Here is a 21,895-nt window from a genome sequence, read left to right as displayed (position 1 = left end):
TTAAAAAAACAGTCATTTTTTTTTAACCAGTAGAAACCTCTGTAATAATCAAATGTTCTATACATTATATAGCCAATTTTAGGCTCACTTTTTTTTTATTATGTCTTGTCTCAATTCCCCCGTTATAAATTCTAAGTTTTGCTTCTGAAATTGTTTTAGTGTATTTTTTTTTGGGGGGGGGGGTCGTCGGGCTTGCTCTTCTGCCTACACATTATTGACCAAAATGGGTCTTATTCATTTTGTACTTGTATATTATGTTCAATTGCTGATACACGAACACCACTTTTCAACATGAACACACCTCTACGCACGTACACACTCACCTGCACCACTTGCACACTTGCAGTTGACCTCTCTCCAAACCTCCGATACTTTACTTTGTCACCCCCCCCCTCCTGTTTAAGTCACATAGTTTTACCCCATTATCATTGAGAATTCACAAAATAGGAAATATTACACTCCCCAAGAATTTAACAACAAATTAAATAATACTTCATATAATATATCCCATTTTCAAACATACGTTAAGAACTTGGAATATTTAGTTAACCTCTTTAATACACTCATAAAACAACTTTCCGTTTTCCGTAGTCGGCTTAACCGAAAAATAGCTATATGAACATTCCCCAGATATTTTTAATGTACCTGATTATAATTTGATAAGGACAGACCGTAAACAAAGACGAGGTGGTGGTGTTGCCATTTATTTCACAAAATCTTAAATTCACAGTTCGTTCTCATGCAAAATTATCTCATGCAGAATCCTTGTTCATAGAGATCGAAAACTCTAGTTCCAAAAACATTATCATTGGATTGGTTTATAGACCCCCTAATTCAAATACAAACCTCTTTCATGATGAACTAGATCAGTTTCTTTATAAAATAGGGGATGAAAACAAACATATTTTTCTACTCGGGGATTTTGATATCAACTTATTGCCCTCAACTACGGAAGCTTAAAAATGCCACCTACAAGGTGGCTTGTGTAACTCGCCAAGGCGCCTTGTTCTAGCCAAAAAGCCCGGAAGGCGGCTCGCCAAGGCGCCTTGTTTAAGACGAAAAGGTGATAGGCAACTTGTACAAAGTCGCCAAGGCGCCTTGTCTAATACGAGAAGGCGTGATGGCGACTTGTACAAAGTCGCCAAGGCGCCTTGTCTAATACGAGAAGGCGTGATGGCGACTTGTACAAAGTCGCCAAGGCGCCTTGTCTAATACGAGAAGGCGTGATGGCGACTTGTACAAAGTCGCCAAGGCGCCTTGTCTAATACGAGAAGGCGTGATGGTTACTTGTACAAAGTCGTCAAGGCGCATTGTTTAAGACGAAAAGGTGATAGGCGACTTGTACAAACTCGCCAAGGCGCATTGTTTAAGACGAAAAGGTGATAGGCGACTTGTACAAACTGTCAAAGGCGCATTGTTTAAGAGTAAATGATTATGTCTCCATTATGAAAAATTATAACTAAAATGTTAATAGGCATAATGAAAATGGGCATAGTACCTATTATACCGATTGGCCAAAAAATGCAATTAGACCAAATGATAATAGCCGAAATGGTTATTAGACCAACTGGCTATTGGACAAAAATAAATGGATGATGTGGATAGTGGACTAACTGATGGTAGACGAAATGGCATAATACCATGGTGTAAGTGGACAAAATTGCAGTAGACCTAATGGCAATAAATCCCTCAGCCCATCTAATAAATATTCATTTGAATTTAATTCATTTATTTCATTTCATATATTTACCTTTTTAAACATAGAAATCAAAAAGTACCAAAATATTAATACAAGAAAATTTACATTAATCGATATAAAAATAAATCAAGCTATACACTTTCAAATTAGAAGTAACAATAAGATCATATACAATTCACAAATATCATTGATAAATCAAAACATTCGGAAAGTAATTAAAGTATAGACATTGTTGTTTATGTATGATAAAAAAAGAAAGGAAATGAAAAATAGAGATAAGCTGAGAAGCGAGGCTTGTGTGACGCTGATCTCTCTAACAGAACGCAAATAACATGGAAACGTAAACATGGTAACTAGGAGATTATAGGCGAGTATGCAGGTATTGGATTTTAGTGATGATAAATGAATTGTCATGGATGATTAAAACAAATAACATGACTAAACAGGATGAATCGGGTAGGGAATCCACGAAGAACAAATAAAATACAGAAAATTAAGGGGGAAAGTGGAAAACAATAAAAACGAAAAGAGATTAAAATAAAAAAAAGTGGGGGAAAGGGTCATCGGTGGGATATGTGTAATTATCAAATATTCGAGGAGATTTGTTGGGAGTATGAGGTAAAAATAGATTTTCTTATTTTAAGTTTAAATGTATTCAAGCTTAAACTCTTTCTTATATCAAAAGGAAGAGAATTCTTAAAAAACTTTGGGACAGTGAATATGAAAGAATATCATTTCATTACAGACCTGTTTATTCATTTACCAATGCCACAACCATATGTTACCTTCATGTAAGTCTCTTGAAGATTATTTTGAAATGAATAATTTGGATCACTCATATCAACTTAGAAATTGTAACAGTTACCACCCTCCTATGCTACGCATAGCTTCAACTAGACGATCTGCTTTTTTATTTTGGACCACTCTTTTGGAACTCATTACCAAATTTTGTTAAATTATCAAAATATTCAAATCAATTTAAATGTGCATGTCTTCAAAACACTTCTCAACTCGGCTTTCCATTTTTTGAAATGATTTGTTTTCACCCCCCCCCCTTTCTCTTAGATTTATTTGTAAGTATGTTATGATTATCATTGTTATTGTTTATTTTACACGTATTAATTCTTACTTTGGGGGCCAATTTATACAAGCAGTTATCCTTTCTTTGACCCCTTCACGTGTAATATAACTCTCAATGTCAATGATTTGTATATATGTATATTTTTAATTGTGGAAATAAATTTGAATTGAATTGAAAGTGTTCTGTGTTGTACGAGTCCTTGGCAAGTGGTAAAAGTTAATTTGTCTAGTTGGGTAATGGCGAATTTCATTATTTTGCTCGAAATATATTGTTAAAAACGGAAACTAATTCGTTGTTTTCTACTGGTACATTAGTATTATGAAGACATTCCTAGAACTGTTTCACCGAAATAATGCAAATCTTTAAAATTCAATAACTTTATTATTTATCATCCGATTTTGATCAAATTTTCAACATTATGCTATGTTAATACTACTCTATTTAGAGAGATATATATGCCCTCAGCTCGAAGCTTCCCTTCAAAGAGCTTTGTTTCCCAGTAATAGAGATCTTTGAACGAAATACAAGGTAAAATATGACATGGTAGGAAAGAAGTTTCATTGTCGGTGTATGTAGATATCGGCACATAATCACTTAATATTATTTCATGCGTATAAATATTTGATGAGACGGTATCGACACCAATTTCCAGCAATTATAATAATGCAAAGAAGCCTTCACGCGCCACACAATTCGGAATTAACTCATTTCATCCTAACGTTTGTTTGTAGTCAAGGCAACCTACATGTAGTGTATTCACAACAAAATAAAAACATCAAATATGGTGAAACTCTTTGAAAACCTAGATGGAACGACAGTAGAAATTTTTATTACTCTCCTTTGAAGTAACAGTAATTTTGTCTACCAACATTGGTCCAAAGTAATTTTCCCCCAACATTGATCCAAAGTATTAATATTTTCACTCCACATTCACTTTATAAATAATACAAATTATAAAAAAAAAGGATTTGTATACCGCAGGTATCCACCTCGATAGGTGCTCAAGACGCTCTTTTTACCTCAGCTATTACCACAGCCGGTATCCATTTACCTCACCTGGGTCGAGTGCAGCACAGTGTGGGTAAATTTCTTGCTGAAGGAAAGCTCACCATGGCTAGGATTCGAACCCACGACATTCTGTTTGAAAGGCGAGAGTCAGAACCACTAGACCACAACGCGCCCACTATATGATCCACTCTACTTTATTTTACACAAATTTGCTCTTTAAAGAGTAAACACTGCAAATAATTGCTGAGACAAGACACAGTAATTTAACAGCGTTCTATTGTAATTGAAACATCATTTTGGTCGAATTTCCTGACCTAATTTCTGGCCGTGGAAGGGCTTGTTACAACCGATAATGTCGCACCAACGCATAATGTCGCAGCAACGCATAATGTCGCAATCTGCGACATTATGCCAAGAGCGTCCGACGCATAATGTCGCAGTCAACGCATAATGTCGTAGTTTTTTCTAACGCATAATGTCACACGTCGCAACGCATAATGTCGCAGCAAATCGTCAACGCATAATGTCACATGTCGCAATGCATAATGTCACAACAGTATTTTCTTCAGGACTCGAGCTACAGATAAGATATAAAACATGCTTTGACTTAGTATTTTGAGACACGAAAAAGAGAAAGAAATTATTTTGAAATCAGGATTACTCTTTGTATGGATATTTGTCGCTTTATTGCCATTTCGTCTACTGCCTTTTCCCCACTATCGCATGGTCTGATATCATTTCGTCTACCATTAGTTAGTCAACTATCAACATAGTCCAATAGCCATTTCGTCTAATTACCATCTCGTCTAATAGCCAGTTGGTCTAATAGCCGTTGTGTTTATTATCATTTAGTCTAATATATATTTTTTTTTATGTTGGTCCAATATCCATTTTGTCCAATATCATAACGTCTATTACCTTTTGGTCTAATAGCCAATTGGTCTAATAACCACTTGGTGTACTCTCATTTTCGTCCATGTTCCATTTGGTCTAACTTCAGTTGGTTCGCTATCACTTTGTCTAAATCCATTTCGGCTAACACTCATTTGGTATCGTTGCCACGGGTCCAATCACCAATAGGTCCAATCATTGGTTCTAGGACAAATACCCCACGGACAATCACCCTTCCGGACAACTAATCCCTGAAAAGTTTACCCACCCGAGGACAATTACCCCCCGAGAACAATTACCCCCTGAGGACAATTACACCCTGGACAATTACCCCCTGGACAATTACCCCCTAGACAATTACTCCCGGACAACTACCCCCTGTAAAACTACCCCCGAGGACGATTACCCCCTGAGGACAATTACCCCCCCCCCGGACAACTACCCCCTAGGGCAATTTCCCCCGGACAATTACCCCCTGAACAACTACCCCCGATGACAATTACCCCCGGATAATTACCCCAGAGTACAATTACCCTGCCCCGGGGACCATAACCCCCTAGACAATGGGAGTGCACAGAGTTATGGCCTAAATTGTAAACTTACAAGGCGTTCTTGTGTATATTATCTTTGCATATTTTTTTTGCTTACTGTATTAAAACTAAAGCCACATCTTAATCTGGAATGTGCACCAATTGTTTCATAATTCTTAGCTTCTTGTTAGATGAATTGTTTTAAAATAACAGGTTTATAGGTTCTTCTTGTCAATAGTAGTGTTGATGGTTTGCGTTACCGACTTTCTACCCGTGAAGGTGTCTTTTTAATGTTTTATCTATTTTCCTGATTTTTTCCTGAAATTAAACCCCAAATGAATCAAGAAAAAATCAGATCTGATTTTTTCCTGAAATTAAACCCCAAATGAATCAAGAAAAAATCAGATCAGTTGGAATCAGAGAAATTAGGCATTTGTGATTATTATGTCTAATCGTGTCTTTTCATGAATGTTCAATTGTTCTATGAAAACTTAGTATGTGGGCCAGTTTACACATTTTCTGATGTACATGTGCGTAGCTATATAGCGCAAGCCCCCACCCCCATTTTTCATGATGCAGAAGGCATTGCTAAACAAAAAAAAAGAAAAAAGGCGGAAAAGGAAGAAAAAATATGAAAAATAAGAAAAATGAGAGAGAGGGAGAGAGAAAAAAGGAGAGAGAGCGATATAAGAGGGAAAGTTATTAACATAAGATAAAGTAGAAAATATATTGAAAACCTGTGCCACCGACCCAGACCATTATAATGATTCACGCCCGGGGGGGGGGGGCACTCAGTATATAATAATGTGCCGCGGAGGGGACCCCCATTTTTACACTCAAATTTCCGTTCCAAGGCATAGCATCTTTGTCTTATTGAGAAAAAGAACAAAGAAAGCCGCTCCAAGGCAAAACATTTTCTTCTTATCGAGAAAAAAGAAGAAAGAAATCCGCTCCAAAGCTTGTCATATTTTTCGTTACGCCGTTCCGGTCGCATTGATCTGCTACAATGAGCTGCAATTTTGGTGAAATGCAGCCGCAGAGCGCTGTCCGACCATCACCTCTGCGCGAGCGCACCCGGCGGACGTGCCGCCGGGGCTAGCTACATCATGCACGGATGTCCGTTCCACAGGGATGCATCAGCACTGACACGCTAGCGATCCGTTCCAAGGACCCCGTTTTTTGTCTCGCCCGCGGCACACCCCTACCACTTTTTGGGTCGAGTGCCCCCTTCCCCCCTGGGGGTCACGCTTGATTCGATGCCAGAGAGAAGGTGGGGGGGGGAGATTAGCGGGGGTAATTGTTTGGCGGTAACTGTCTGGGGAATCATTGTCTTCGGGGGCATTTGCTGGGGGGGTAATTGTCTGTGAAATAATTATCCAGGGGGTGATTGTCTGGGGGTAATTGTCCTCGGGGTAATTGTCCTCAGGGGGTAATTGTCCTCAGGGGGTAATTGTCCGGGGGGAGGGTAATTGTCCTCGGAGTCTAAATGTCAAGGGGTGGTTGTCCGGAAGGTGATTTTCTGGGGGGTAATTGTCCTAGAACCGGTGATAGGACCTAATGGTGATTGGACCCATGGCAATGATACCAAATGATTGTTAGCCGAAATGGGTTTAGACAAAGTGATAGCGAGCTAACTGAAGTAAGACCAAATGGAACATGGACGAAAATGAGAGTACACCAAGTGGTTATTAGACCAAAAGGTAATAGACGTTATGATATTGGACAAAATGGATATTGGACCAACTTAAAAAAATATATATTAGACTAAATGATGATAAACACAACGGCTATTAGACCAACTGGCTATTAGACGAGATGGTAATTAGACGAAATGGCTATTGGACTATGTTGATAGTTGACTAACTAATGGTAGACGAAATGGTATCGGACCATGCCTGCGATAGTGGGGAAAAGGCAGTAGACGAAATGGCAATAAAGCGACAAATATCCATACAAAGAGTAATCCTAATTTCAAAATAATTTCATTCTCTTTTTCGTGTCTCAAAATACTAAGTAAAAGCATGTTTTATATCTTATCTGTAGCTCGAGTCCTCAAGAAAATACTGTTGTGACATTATGCGTTGCGACATGTGACATTATGCGTTGTGGATTTGCTGCGACATTATGCGTTGCGACATGTGACATTATGCGTTAGAAAAACTACGACATTATGAGTTGACTGCGACATTATGCGTCGGACGCTCTTGGCATAATGTCGCAGATTGCGACATTATGCGTTGCTGCGACATTTTGCGTTGGTGCGACATTATCGGTTGTAACAGGGCAAAGTAAAATTAAGCTTGAGTAGATTCAGTGGGTTGAATCAATGGACCTGTAAAAACAATAAAAACCTTGTCAAAAAGATTATTGGTGAAATAGTTCTTATCAAAAGGGACCTAGCTACGTTGGCGCGTCGTAGTGTAGTGGGGGTTTTTACCATTACACCACTATTAACTGTCATTTCAGTCGCAGCTTCTTTTCACACTCAAGTATGTCTAACACTGGATAAATGATATTGCAATTATTAATAATTGATACCTGTAAAGAGCTTTGCAGCTTTGTGTATCGGTACATTGTCTATTATGCTAATCATATATTGATCTAAATATACACGAGGGAATCAACTTTCAGAAATTATACCAATGAGTGGAAGCCATCTTGTTCGACCTACATTATTCAGAATTAATTTATTTTGAACCTCACGTATTTTGAAGTCATTGCAAATTTATGTTTGCAAAAAAAAACATAAAAATATTTATAGTTAACGGAAAGTGAAACATTTGGAACAAGATAGCTTGTGTGAAAACAGAAAATCAAAGAAACAGGTCAACGGAAGTTTGAGAAAAAAGAATGAATTTTAAGAAAGTTATGAGCATTTGAAGTTTAGATCATTATTGTAATGTAGATCCTATCATTGGCAAAGCAGCAAAGATGCATGATATCACATGTGAAAAAACTTTCCCATTGCTTTTGTATGTATTTCACTTAAAATGCCTCTTTTATTATATCTATCCGTAAATCTCCAATTCTTTATATAGGAGGGCATTTAATACAGATTTTCAAATAATATAGGTTATGGACAAAGAGTTTGTATCACCATAAGAAAGAAAAAAAAACAGACATTTTGGGGGTATTTTAAAGTCCATCAAAGGGAAAGTTGTTAACATGTGACATCACACATATTTGTCGAATTTGCAAAAAGGAGGATCTCTATAGCATTACTGATCGCAATAGTCCAATGCTCATAACTTTGCGATTATTTTTCCGATTCTTCTCAAAGTTTCTTTGATATTTTTTTCTCTTTTTCCACACAAGCACAATAATTATATCAAGGCTTTCCTCCCCCTTTAACTATTTAGCAGTATGGATTCAGAGTAGAGAAACTGAATATTTGCCCTCTTTTTGAAATGACTTTGATTTTCCCGAGGTTGCTCAGCTGGCGAAGAAGAAGAATAATGATACCTCTTAATATTGCGCTTTTTACCGGCAAAGTTCGCCAGCGAAGGGAAAAGTGTCCAGTATGAAAGGTACACAGGAGAACTTCACCGGTGAAGTTCGCCGGCGAACTTTCCACCTCAAGAGGTGGAGAACTGTTTCACCGGCGAAGTTCGCCAGCGAAAATGGCCAGTATGAAAGCAAACCGGAGAAATTCTCTTTAATGACGTCAGAGGTACCGAGATTCCGCGCGCGATAGTTACAAGTTCATCTGAATGCTATGGCCAAGTATACCCTCGAACATAAGTATATTTTTTACTAACATTATTAATTATAAAGCATTATTTACATGTATAAAATGCGCTAAAATATAAAAACATGGTAATATTGTTTGTTTTCCTCGTAATACTTCCAAAATGTGTTGTAATTATTGTTTTGTTACCTTTTGTAATAGGTAAGAAGTAATGTTTACAATTTTCTTTCGTTTGTTCTGCAATCGCCCGTTGACTGTCGCTGGGAAGAAATGTTAGTGCGAAAGGGTACATTTTTTCTTTGCCGGGGAAGTGAGGAATGCGAGGCGGATAAGTTCGCCGGTAAAAAATGAAGAGGGTAGTATGAAAGGGGTATTAATACTGCCCAACCATGACAGAAGGAAGTATGGGACATTACAGTGATTTCATTTTATGAAGCAAAACGTGTTTTTTCAACAGCCCCAAGAAGTGTTTGAATTTGATCCAAAGCTGTTGTACCAGTTTTGTAGTCAGTCCGGTGTACTATTTGGCGCACTTATGAATTTTGTGGTTGCCCGGCATATTTTACGAAAAAATGTCCCATACTTCCTTTTGTACTGGGTTTCCTGAAGTTACTCCCACTCTTTAACCATGACAAAAGGAAGCAAATATTCAAAATGGGTCTCCTTTTTGTGGGAAATGCTCAAACAGCAATATATCTTAACCCCAAAACAAAAGACAACAAAATTAAGATGTTTTTAAAATATCAATGGTAACTGTTGGCTACCCTCAATCATAAATATGTAAATATGTATTTTGAGTCCATGTTCATGGACACGTGTATATATCGTGTATTTGGTCTGCTGTATTTCTCACTATTTTTCAGGCAGAGAACTACAATAGTGTAATTATTGAAAACTCTTGATATAGAAATAGGGGGTTGGTAGTTTAATAATTGCCATGGAAACGAGAAACGCCAATTTCCAAATCGTATGATGAAGTCGATTGGTACTGCATAGTGCAAGTACCACATAGAACCGTCTTCATAAAATCCAGTATGATAGAGATTTTAGAATTATATATTAATTGTATCAACCTATTATAATTAATATGCACTGCATACAAGTCATGGTTCAGGAAAAAGCTAAATAATCAAGCAATGCATAAAGTAGCATTGAACTCAAGCTCTGCTTCCATCTGTCATGGGTTTTTCTTTGCAAACAAGACAGCTAAGCTCTTCATTACAAGTATGTAAAGATGACATGGTATTGTGTCTGTGCATTCAGGCTTCCTACTCTTGTTTGTTCAGGGGATAAGCTGAGATTGTAAGCCACCGTTAACTCGCTCTTGTCCCATACTCCCTTCTGTGATGGGTTTAACTCTGAAAACCCAAGATACTTCCTTTTTAATATCTTAATTACTCATTAATTATGGTATTAAGGGGGTTGCAATATGGTGCAGGTTGTGTAACATGACTATTACAACAGTTTGGGATGAAAAAGTGAATTTTGAAAAAATTGTCCCATACTCCCTTTTGTCATGGGCGGGCAGAATAGAACATGAAGATGAAGAAGAAGAAACAGCAAGAAGAAAAGGAGGGGAAAGAAGGAGAGGTAGACGAGGAAGAAGAAGGGGGAAGAGGAGGAGAAGTAGGAAAAGAAGAAAAAGCAAAATGTAGAAGAGGAGGATGGAGAAAGAAAAGAAGAAGAGAAAGAAGAGAAGGAAAGGGAAGAAGAACAACAAGCAAGCAGAGGATGAAGAAGGAGAAGAAGGAGACACCTTTATAATTATCGTTATGGGGTCTAGGGTCCATTAAAAAGTCGTCATTCCAATCTCTTCACCTTGAAGCCTCAGTCATACTACCCTAGCTAACCGATCAAAGCGAGATCTCTTCAGTTTGTTGATGTTTCCTTTCCATCTTGTTAAATTTGAGTTATATTCAAGGGTATTCTAACTCTATGGTTTGGAGTCAGACCGATATGGGTCTGTGGTTACAAAAAGCAATCTGTTGAATTGCCTTTTTTCCAAAGAGAATGTCAAACTGGATATTTTAGGATTTTTGTATTTTCCGCCCAAATTTGCCAACATGTCGTGAGGACGGTCAATAAGACATTTTTTAATCAGCACAAAGTTTTACCCCAGTCATGCCAGTTAAGTTTGTCAAACCTCCTCCAAAGAAAATTCTTATTCACACATACTCTCTCCCCTCTCTCATCCTCTCTCTCATCCTCTCTCACTCTATGTCTCGTTCACTCTCCCGCACAATTTACTAGCAACAAGAAGTGAGCTCCCTGATGAAAACCAACAGCGATTCTTGGTCATCAACTCACTTTTACTGACAAAACTAAGGGGAAAAAGTAGCCAAAGTGCAAAAATTCATCATACCTTCATCGGTCAGATATGGCCATTGTCTTACATCGTCTACCCAGGTGTCCATGCTTTATTTTATTGTTTTATGATGAAGTTAATGACACAATATCAGAGCTTATCTGTAATCTTCCATTGAATTTGTACACAGAGCCAATCGCGGTCAGCGCACTTGCCCACCGCAGCAATGGCGTCGCCGATAGAGGGCCAAATACATAAACCGGCCGTGAAATTGGTCTATACATTGCCAATATAATACATCCTATGTATCTAACACAGTGATGCTACGAAATGACAAGACATCAGTCATAGAATACTTTAGATATTTATTGAATACAATCAATCGCAGATGGTAGAAAACACATTTCTGGCCAATTTGAAATCTCCATAGTGTAGTGATTACCAACATTCATAACTTTTTTTAAAATCAATAACTTTTTATCATTTTTTTCCGATATTATTTAAAATTTCACCAATCAAACTTGTCTGACTTTCCTTTTTCCTCTAAAAGCAAGTTTTTATTTGGGTTGGATTCCTTTGAACCCTAGTCTAAAATGTGGTCATATTTAAACGTTGGTTAAAATTTCATATTCCGATAGCAAGGTTTAAATTAAAAGGAAGTTCTCCCCGATGATAACCTGGGTCTAATAAAACCAGAAAATTAGAGAAATATGTCGGTGGAGATTTGCTGGAAATCCGTAACAACATAAAGTAATTGTGACATTCTAAACATTTGATTTTGTGACATCACAGACTATATAGCAGTTGCTCTTTATTTTGTGCAATATTGCAATATAAAAAGAAAATCTTAATAATCTTTAAAATAATTGGGAGTGATTTTATTTCTAGGATGGACATATTATACATACAATTTCATACTGCCTTTTATACGGTTAACATTTTTTCATCATAATCAATTTTAAAGTGATATTCATAGAAATAAATGATGTATCTCTACTGGGAACTGGGAAAGTTTAATTATTCTTTACTTGGGGTGGTGATGTAAATCCATTACATAATGGAGGTCAAACTGGTCCCGAAAAAATTGCAATGAAATAAAACAAGGTTTCACCAGAAAATGAACATTTTTTATTTATTTTTTACACAACTTCCAGAAAACGTGGGGTGTATCATCTGGGGAATAATGCAGCATCCCCCCCAAAAAAATGGGTGCTAGCACCCCCAGCAACCCCGCTTCAAAGGTCCATGTATTACAAACTGCAGGCATAAAAACAAGAACTTTAAAAAGGTCATAAATTTGTTTACTCTAATGGATTTTCATAGATCCCTCACCTATATTTTTTCTCATTTCATAGAGGTAAACTTTCCCCTATAATTTTTAATATATAGGCCCTACATATTCACAAACACACAAAAACATTCTCTTTTTTTTACAATGAGTCGCAAACAAATATCATCGACTATTCACAATAACACATTTTCACTTCAACGTATGTACACGAATTGTTTTTAGTATTTTTAACACAAGTTTTGATTTGTGTTTCATTAAACGCAGATTTTAAGGAACAAGCCCCAGAATTGTCAAAATAGAGCGGGTGCTTCTCATTACATTAGAATGCTTCTTTAAAATAGTTTATGTATTCTTATTATGGTGGTGCGCCCTAGGTTCGACACAAATGCCATAAACAATTTGGTAAAGTTGTTCCTTATTTTGCTCATTTTGCTCATAAGTTTGTCCTATGCTTACGGTCCTATTGTTTCCGTCGATGAAAACATATGAAAAAAAATGTCATTCTGAAACACTGACCTATTTTCTAGTCATATTTTACTAGAACAGAGTTATTTCTGACTAGAATATACGTCAGAAATGTGAATATCAGTGATTGCCACATCAGTTGCTCCCAGCTGACTACCAGGTCTAGTCAATTTGACTGATGTGTTTTAAGATAACCCGATTTCCGCTGCGAGAGCTCGGTCACCTTCCGAGAGGTCGGAAGAGGGGGGGGGGGTCTGCCCGTAGGATGTGTATAGCTCAAAGCCAAGAAATCCCCACCTTCCTAGAGCTGAGAGGTTGTCAGTTGATTTAAATAAAAATATCAAAATGAAATAAAGATAAAAAAACAAGTACAGCGCCTCTGGCTGTCTCACCTGCATCGCACGATTCGATATAGCAGCAGTGCTGACTTTGAAAACTACTATAAAATGATTATTCAAAAAACACCATTCATATAATGATAAAATGCTACGTTCATTGACAATAAATGACATTTGACCTTGACCATGCGACCTAAGACTTGTCAGTGGTACTTGATTATCCATATATCCACATTTTAAAAACTATATCTATAAGTTTTCAAAGTTATGACAGCAATCTAATAATCACCTCCAAAATGGCCGAAGTTCACTGACCTTTGACTGAGGTCATGTGACCTGAAACTCTCATGAGATGTCCAGTGATACTTGATTACTCTTATGTCCAAGTTTAATATGAACTAGATCCATACACTTTCAGAGTTATCATGGTTATTCAACATTTACCCCAACATGGCCAAAGTCCATTGACCTTTGGCCTTGGTCATGTGACCTGAAACTCGCCCAGGATGTTCAGTGATACTTGTTTACTCTTATGTCCAAGTTCTATTAACTAGACCAATACACTTACAGAGTTATTTTTTTTATTTCAACAAATACACCTACCATGGCCAAAGTTTTGACCTAAGTCATGTGACTTGAAACTCCGGCAGAATGTTCAGTAATTCTTAACTAATCTTATGTATAAGTTTCATGAACTAGGTCCATATATTTTCTAAATTATGATGACATTTCAAAAACTTAACCTTCGGTTAAGAATTGGTGTCGGAAAAGCGGCGTCTATAGTCTCACTCTGCTATGCAGGTTAGACAAAAATGGTTTGACGGAAATGCATCAACATGGATCACATTTTATTACTTCACTGACTTGAATACAGACTTTCTTTATTTTTGCTTAGACCATTTTGATTTTTTTTATCTCTCTGTTCGTTACAGGAATATGTAGGCCAAACATTTGACAAACTGTTTCACTTATTTTTTTTTTTGCCTCTATTAGAGGATTTATTAACATCAAAATCAGTGGTTACACAATAAGTCACATTCAAATCAAAGGTTACACAATCATAAATCATGAAAAATATAAGTATTATTAAAGTCATATCTACGTTACATAGGTTTTCTTACATGAATCGTAACAAGCTCTTGGGCAGTTCATCTCTTTTTTTTGGTCTTTTTACTAGCAATGTTGTACATTTCTATCCGTTTTTTAATTTCTTTTATAAATACATGTTTCAAAACAAAATTTCTGTTTTCAATTCCTGATTTGTTTCACTTATGCTTCTTTAAACACTTAATAAAATATCTACCAAGTCATAACAAGCCACAAGCATGATAGGAAACCTAAATCATGGAATTGGTAATATACCATGCGCGTATTCTGGGGGCCCGACCCCCAGGTAGATGAAAAGGGGGCGCCAAAAAGAGGAAGAAAATATAAGGACAGAGAGAAAGAGAAAAAGTGAAACGAAAAAGTGAAGGAAAAAGAGGGAAAGGGGAACGCCGAATTGATTTTCGAAAATTGAAGTTCGACCTAGGTGGGCGCCGAATTGATGCTCGACCTAGGGGAGCCGGATTGATGTTCATCCTATGGGGGCGGGGAAGTTGAATTGATATCCGACTTAGGGGCGTTAAATCAATGACCGACATAGGGACGCCGAATTGATGTTCGACATTGGGGCGTTAAATCAATGTCCGACATAGGGATGCTGACTTGATGCTCGACCTAGGGGAGCCGAATTAATGTCCGACATGGGGGCGCCGAATTGATGTTTGGAATAGCGGCGCCGGATTGATGTTTATCTCATGGGGGGCTGGGTTGGAATTAATGTCCGACATAGGGGCGCCGAATTAATGGTCAATTTGGGGGCGGCGCTGAATTGAAGTTTTACCTCGAGGCGGCGAATTGGTGTCAGGCATAAGGGCGCTGGATTGATGTTCTAAATAGGGGCGCCGAACTGATGTTCGACATAGGGGCGCCGGATTGATGTTCATCATATGGGGGTACCGAATTGATGTCCGCCCTTGGTGAGTGGAATTAATGTTTCTTTGTTTTTGATGATGATCCTTAAATGTCAGGATCTTATATCAATAAACTTTTGAATTGAATTAAATTAATTTTCAACCAAGGGGGTGGCGCCGAATTGAAGTTTTACCTAGAGGCACCAAATTGAAGTCCGACATAGGGGCGCCGGATTAATGTTCGACATGGTGGGGGCGCCAAATTGATGTTCAACCCCGGATCAATTGTTTAGTAAGGTGACGATCCTGTTCATGGTTAGAATGTCTAACTTTGGGTCGAAATATTAAATATTTTCAGCTCGCACTTCGCGCTCGCATGAAATGTTTCTTTCGATACTCATCCTTTTCATGATAACCAAAAGTGCTTAGAAAGTCCAAATTTTAGGTTGGAATATCATTTATCAGCTCGCGCTTTGCGCTCAAACACTGGTTTGAATAGATACCCATCCTTTTCATGAATAAGAATTGCACTTAGAATGTCAAGTTTTGGGTCGGAATATCAAAGAATATAAGCTCCCGCTTAGCGCTTTCATAAAATGATTGGTTAGATACCCATCCAGTAAATGAATACCGATAGTGCTGAGAATGTCTAAATTTTAGGTCAGCGTATTATAATTTTTGAGCTCGCGCTTCACTCTAACTTAAATATTGTAGATAGACACCCAACCTATTCATAATCACAAAGAATGTTTAGAATGTCCAGTTTTGGGTCGAACAATCAAAAATTGCCCGTGTTTTGCAGCGCTCGCATCTATTGATTAGATATATATGTTCACGGTTGAAAAAATTACTCAGAACGTTCGATCGGGACACACATTAACAAAAATATAAGAAATGTTCGATTAGTAGAATAAATCTGAAACATTTCTCATTTAATAGCTTCTCCGTAACAATGAGTAAAAAGTTACCCAATATTCAAGAAATGTGCTTGTTTTGTAACAAAATGTACGTTTCATTGGTAATTTTCAAACAATATTGCGTAAAAACTAGCGTAAATTATCCAACAAACATCGTTTTAACCTGATATTGTGCAAATCTTTTTTTAGAATGTAGAATATAATCCATTTTTCTTTGCATGGCGTATGCCTTTTGAATCTCAATCTATGCAATACTAACAATTTTTTTTCGATAGCATAGGGTATATACACAAAGTTCACGAACTATTCTAAAAATATCATCATAGAACTTCATGGCCAGATTTGAGGTTAGCGAACATTTATGAGATTGACATAAACTGAAGCAGTTCTGAAAGACAACATTGCCACTTACGTGAGCGTAATCTCTACTCTTACAGTTTTCATATATAAATATAATCGCTTATATAACGTTTTTTAACATTATATACATTTCCCACTTACAAGAGAGAATTCTGACGGGTGCCATATTTACAGGCGCACGCATACGCACATACAAATTGATTATTTACTTAAGAAAATTTGATAAATTTATACTAATACAGTTTTTACAATTGCTTGGCTGATTAAAGCATGGGTCATTAACTATGAACTACAATAATGTCCAAAATGTTGAGAACCTCCAGGAAACGATCCCATGTAATGACTCTATGGACCTGGTCACATCATCATCCCATGTAATGACTCTATGGACCTGGTCACATCATCAACATCAATTAGACCATAGCGATTGATCGCTGCTGTTGGGCTGTTTGTTGTTGTTGTTGCTGGTTTAACTTTCATTTCTGTTTTGTTTTCAACGATTGATCATACACAATAATCAATGTAATCAATCGTAGAAATAAGACCCGCCATCATTTGCTAAACTTCATGATATTGTCTGGGCCAAGGTTGCCCTTACTGTTCTGGCTGTCCGACTATAAACTGACACATTGTGTATCCATTCCGTGAGCATGGTACGTCGTTCCATTCGAGAAGTTCAGACCACCCGCGGTTGACTGCTACACAGTCCTCTTGTCCTCCTGAATTGCTAGGCTCTCCGTTTTTCCACCCTGGTAAAAAAAACTTATATTTATAGCTTCAGTTTCAGATAAGATTTAAAAAACAGAATGGGACTGAATTGTTCCAATCGCTCACAGTGGTGTTCTCCAGCATTCCTCTAAATTATCATTTTGTTCAATGAATAATGGATTTTGTTGTTATTTATTTTCACTGCTTACATGCATAGGCGGCGGAAGCGGGGGGGGGGGGGGGGGACAGGGGGGACGTGTCCCCCCCTAAATTTGAGGAGGGGGGGACGGTCCCCCCTAAATTTGTTGTTGATGACCTTTTTTTTTTTTTTTTTTTTTGCTTGTCAATTTATTTTCCTCCGTCCCCCCTTAAAATTTTTGGGTTGAAATTTTTTTTTTTTTTTTGCTTATCAAATTTTTTTGGGTTGTCCCCTCCTAAAATTTGTGGCTTCCGCCGCCAATGCTTACATGTATAAAACTACCATTGTATTTTCGTTTTGTTATACCTTTGTGTATGTCATGTTGTATAATCATATTTTAATTCAATTAAATTCTTTATTCCATTTCCATTCAAAACATAATACAAAGTAATGTGAAGTAATACAAATCAAGTACAATTTTACAGACAAATTTTTTCACTTCGTAACCCCCCCCCCCAAAAAAAAAAACAGTATAATATTGAGCATAAAAGGAAATAAGGGGACGGGTTCACTAAAAAGCATCGCTTGTAAAGTGTGGATCCCTCTTGGAATCAAATGATGTGAATGCAGAAATAAAATGAATAATGCCAGTAATGCCAGTGTCTTGACCAGCGTTTCTTTTCTGCTTCGTTGCCCCCCCCCTTTATTTTTTTTATTCGTAAAACAATAATTAGTCCCCTAATGTATTCAAAATATTGATCATGATAATATGCACTTTCGGATTTATTTTGTTTATAGATTTATTGTTTTACTCATTAATTTGTATCTCTGCCAAAACTGAAAATACATGAATAAAATATGTAAGATATTTTTCTCCCAATTAGATATGAAATCCCTATAAACTCTTAAAACTTTGTAATAACATTTACTGCAAAAAAATATATATCTATAACTATTTAGTAACCATATTTGAATTACATGCTGTACACTGGAAAAAAATATTGGGTAAAATTTTAACCGCCACGAGGGCAATTATGTGTTTAATAATAATAATAATAATAATAATAATAGGCATTTATATAGCGCCATCTATCTAGAAATATTCTTTTCCGAGGCGCTCTGTTATTATTATTAGCCCGGCATTAGCTCGAACTGCCTTTAAGCGTTCATGCATTGAAGGAATTAATCATGCCGGGTACCCATTCACCTCACCTGGGTCGAGTGCAGCACAACGTGGATAAATTTCTTGCTGAAGGAAATTACGCCATGGCTGGGATTCGAACATACGACCCTTTGTTTCAAAGTCAGAAGACTTATCCACTGGGCCACAGCGCTCCACAATTTGAGGCAGTATTTTACCCAATCCAATCCAATCCAAAAGTCATTTGATATAGCGCCTTTTCCTTTCGGTTACAAAGCGCTGCACATACACTACTCCATATTTGTTTTGGCCACTAAAACAACTGTTCTACACCTCCGAATGATCAGTTTAGTCCTTGCAATTAATTGTCCACTTAGCAGAATAGATGGGATTTAATGGCCTTCTTGAATTGTTCAACAGAGGTGGCCATCTTCACTGCAGCTGGTAGATGATTCCATAGTTTTGCAGCAATCACAGGAAAGGACGTTTCACCCGCACGTCTCTTGGAAAGGCGTTGAGTGAGCCAGATTGACGAAGATGAACCCAATTCGGGAAGCATATTGTCCAGTAAGGTTAAAAAATAAACCGCAATTATTTTAGAATGGGCAAAATTTTTTCATCACAATGGATGAATAAAAAGTGCCCAATGTCGGTTGGAAACACAATTCCTTCCAGTCATGGAGCACTTTTACCCAATATGTTTTAGAGTGTACACGGAAAAGAAAGCATGTGAAATGTATAAAATATGCATATCATGCAATTTAATCTAGTTGCGATATTTTACGTTTGGTTTGCTTTAAGATTATAGATAGGTGCTAGTTTGCTACCATTTTTAGCATTATAATTGGTCGAGTACACCCATCTAAATGTTGATTTGAATAATAAGAAGAAAATCAAACTAGCATAATGCTTAAAATTTCATCAAAACGATTGTAAGATAATAAAGTTATGACATTTTGAAGTTTCGCTTATTTTTACACAAAACAGTGACATGCACAATTCAGTGATATGCAAATGAGACAGTCGATTATGTCCTTTACTCACTGTTTTATCCTTTTTATTGTTTGAATTATACAATATTTGATTTTTGTTCAGTTTGACAATAAGGACCAACTTGTCTGAACCATATAGTATTAGAAAATGCTAATTCCACATGTTCAAGGAGGAATTGATCGTTGTTTCACTTGACGATGAGGAGAAAACTAGAATATTTCATATTTCATAGAATAAAATAAAAACAGAAATAGGGAGTGGATGACTTCATGACTTTCCACATTTGAATACCGACCAGGATGTGCAATATTTCGACATGTCACAACTTTCTTATTTTACATGTTCTACATCCAATTTCGATGAAATTTTCAGTGTTATGCAAGTTGGATTTTTTTATATTCAAATCAACCTTTTGTTGGAGTGGACTTGTCCTTTAACGACATATGATTTCAAATCTACATATGATCGTCGATCTATTGCATATACGGCCACGATTATAATGGATTAACCACGGCTACGACGATAAATCTAAATGGTACTTTAAGGGTTAAGGTTTAGCCTGTCTTCGATATATTGTGTACATACCTGTTATATCATTATCACCAAGAGGTCGATTAATACTTACAGAATGAACTTGATGGAGTTCCATTACCATCGACGTCACAGACGAAGTCTCCCTCTGTTGATTGGTCGTTACAGTTGATCCACATCCAAGCAGCCAAGCCGAGTTGAAGGGCCAGAATTTCACGAGCCTCTTCTTTAGTGTTCAGAAAGAGTAGAGATGGCGATCTGTATCCATACGGAGTGTTAACCGGGTCTAATTCAGAACAGAATGTCCTAGCATCTGACCAGTTTCGTAGCTGTTCACCATACATTCTGTAACATTTAGAAGATGTGCACTTCCATCCTGGAGCTAAATGCCACAATTGAAAAGATAAATCGCAATCAAGAAAGTTAATAAGCATATTAATGGTTTTCTAATTACCAGCACATCGTTTAAAAAACAGCTTTGCTGATTCGATCTTTTCTTCTTTTGTTTTAGTCTGTACAAACACAATTATGTTAATAAAAATGGTTTATCAACACATCTTTCTTTTTCATTTTTTTTTGTTCTTTAATTTGAGAAAAATGACGATGCATATGTATACAAATACACATCAGCTAATATGATAAGATTAAGGATTATGTATGGAGATAGCAATGAAGAGCCAAGTGGAAGCCCAGTGATTTTTATGAACATTTCAGTTGAACATATTTTGTAATTTGACACATTTTTGTATGCATACATGTAACTTATCAGGCTGCTCTGTAGAAAGTTTTACAATAAATTAATTTTCAAATAAACACACACAAGGGACATTTTTTGTCAGTTGGTCTAGCACTCATTTTCTTTCATTAATTTCGCCAAAGTAACACTTATATTAGTCCAATGAGCACAACTGCTATATGGACTAAATGGCTACTGGACTAACCGGTAAGAAATTGTGAGTGAACGAATTGGCAATTAGACCCTGTGCTTAATGGAAGAACTGATGGTCTACAGAATGATAGTACTATAGTAGCCGATTTGGTCATTGAACAAATTGGCATTGAACCGCGAGCCGTATACCAAAAATCATCTTAATTCCCTTTACATTCATGACGCTATAAGTTATACTTACGAGCAGGAGAAAATTGTGGATTAGTGGATCCTTCCGTGGTGATCTCTCCGTCTGAAACTGATATTAATGCAGAAACAATTCAATCCAAAAACCTTAACTCATATCATTTGCATAAAGTAACTAAAATAATGGGTTGTCAGTTGAGGAAATTACCCGATGTTTGATCTACATTGTTTTTTGCACGCTGAATTTATTCTATAGAGGATAATGACATTTGTATCTATGACATTTTCTATATTTCCATATTGCATCATAGATACTTTATCATTAAGTAGTTCTTTCGAAGAACCTACCTCATTTATAACTTCTCTGGTATTGACGCAAAGCATATATATATATATATATATATATATATATATATATATATATATATATATATATATATATAGTGTGTGTGTGAAAATATGTGATCATATGTTTACAATGTTGAATTTGCGCATTTTACAACGTGTATACTTTCAAATAGACGATGTGAAAACACTGCAGTGTGATCACAATGACACTGTGTTCTTTCCAGCAAAGGCCATTCAATTATTTTTACGTACACTGCATAAACTCCGGTGTTGAATTAACACCAGCCGGGAATCTATATATGTCAAAACCAGAGAAGTATTGAAACACCAGTTTGGAATCAAACCGATGCTGTTTTAATACTAATTGGTGTTGTATAAACACATATCTGGTGTTAGACCAAAACCAAACTGGTGTTGTTTGACACTTCTCTG

Source organism: Lytechinus variegatus, chromosome 11 (assembly GCF_018143015.1).
Source record: "Lytechinus variegatus isolate NC3 chromosome 11, Lvar_3.0, whole genome shotgun sequence".
NCBI lineage: Eukaryota > Metazoa > Echinodermata > Echinoidea > Temnopleuroida > Toxopneustidae > Lytechinus > Lytechinus variegatus.
The sequence above is the reverse complement of the archived record's forward strand: the minus strand, read 5'-3'. Positions refer to the sequence as shown.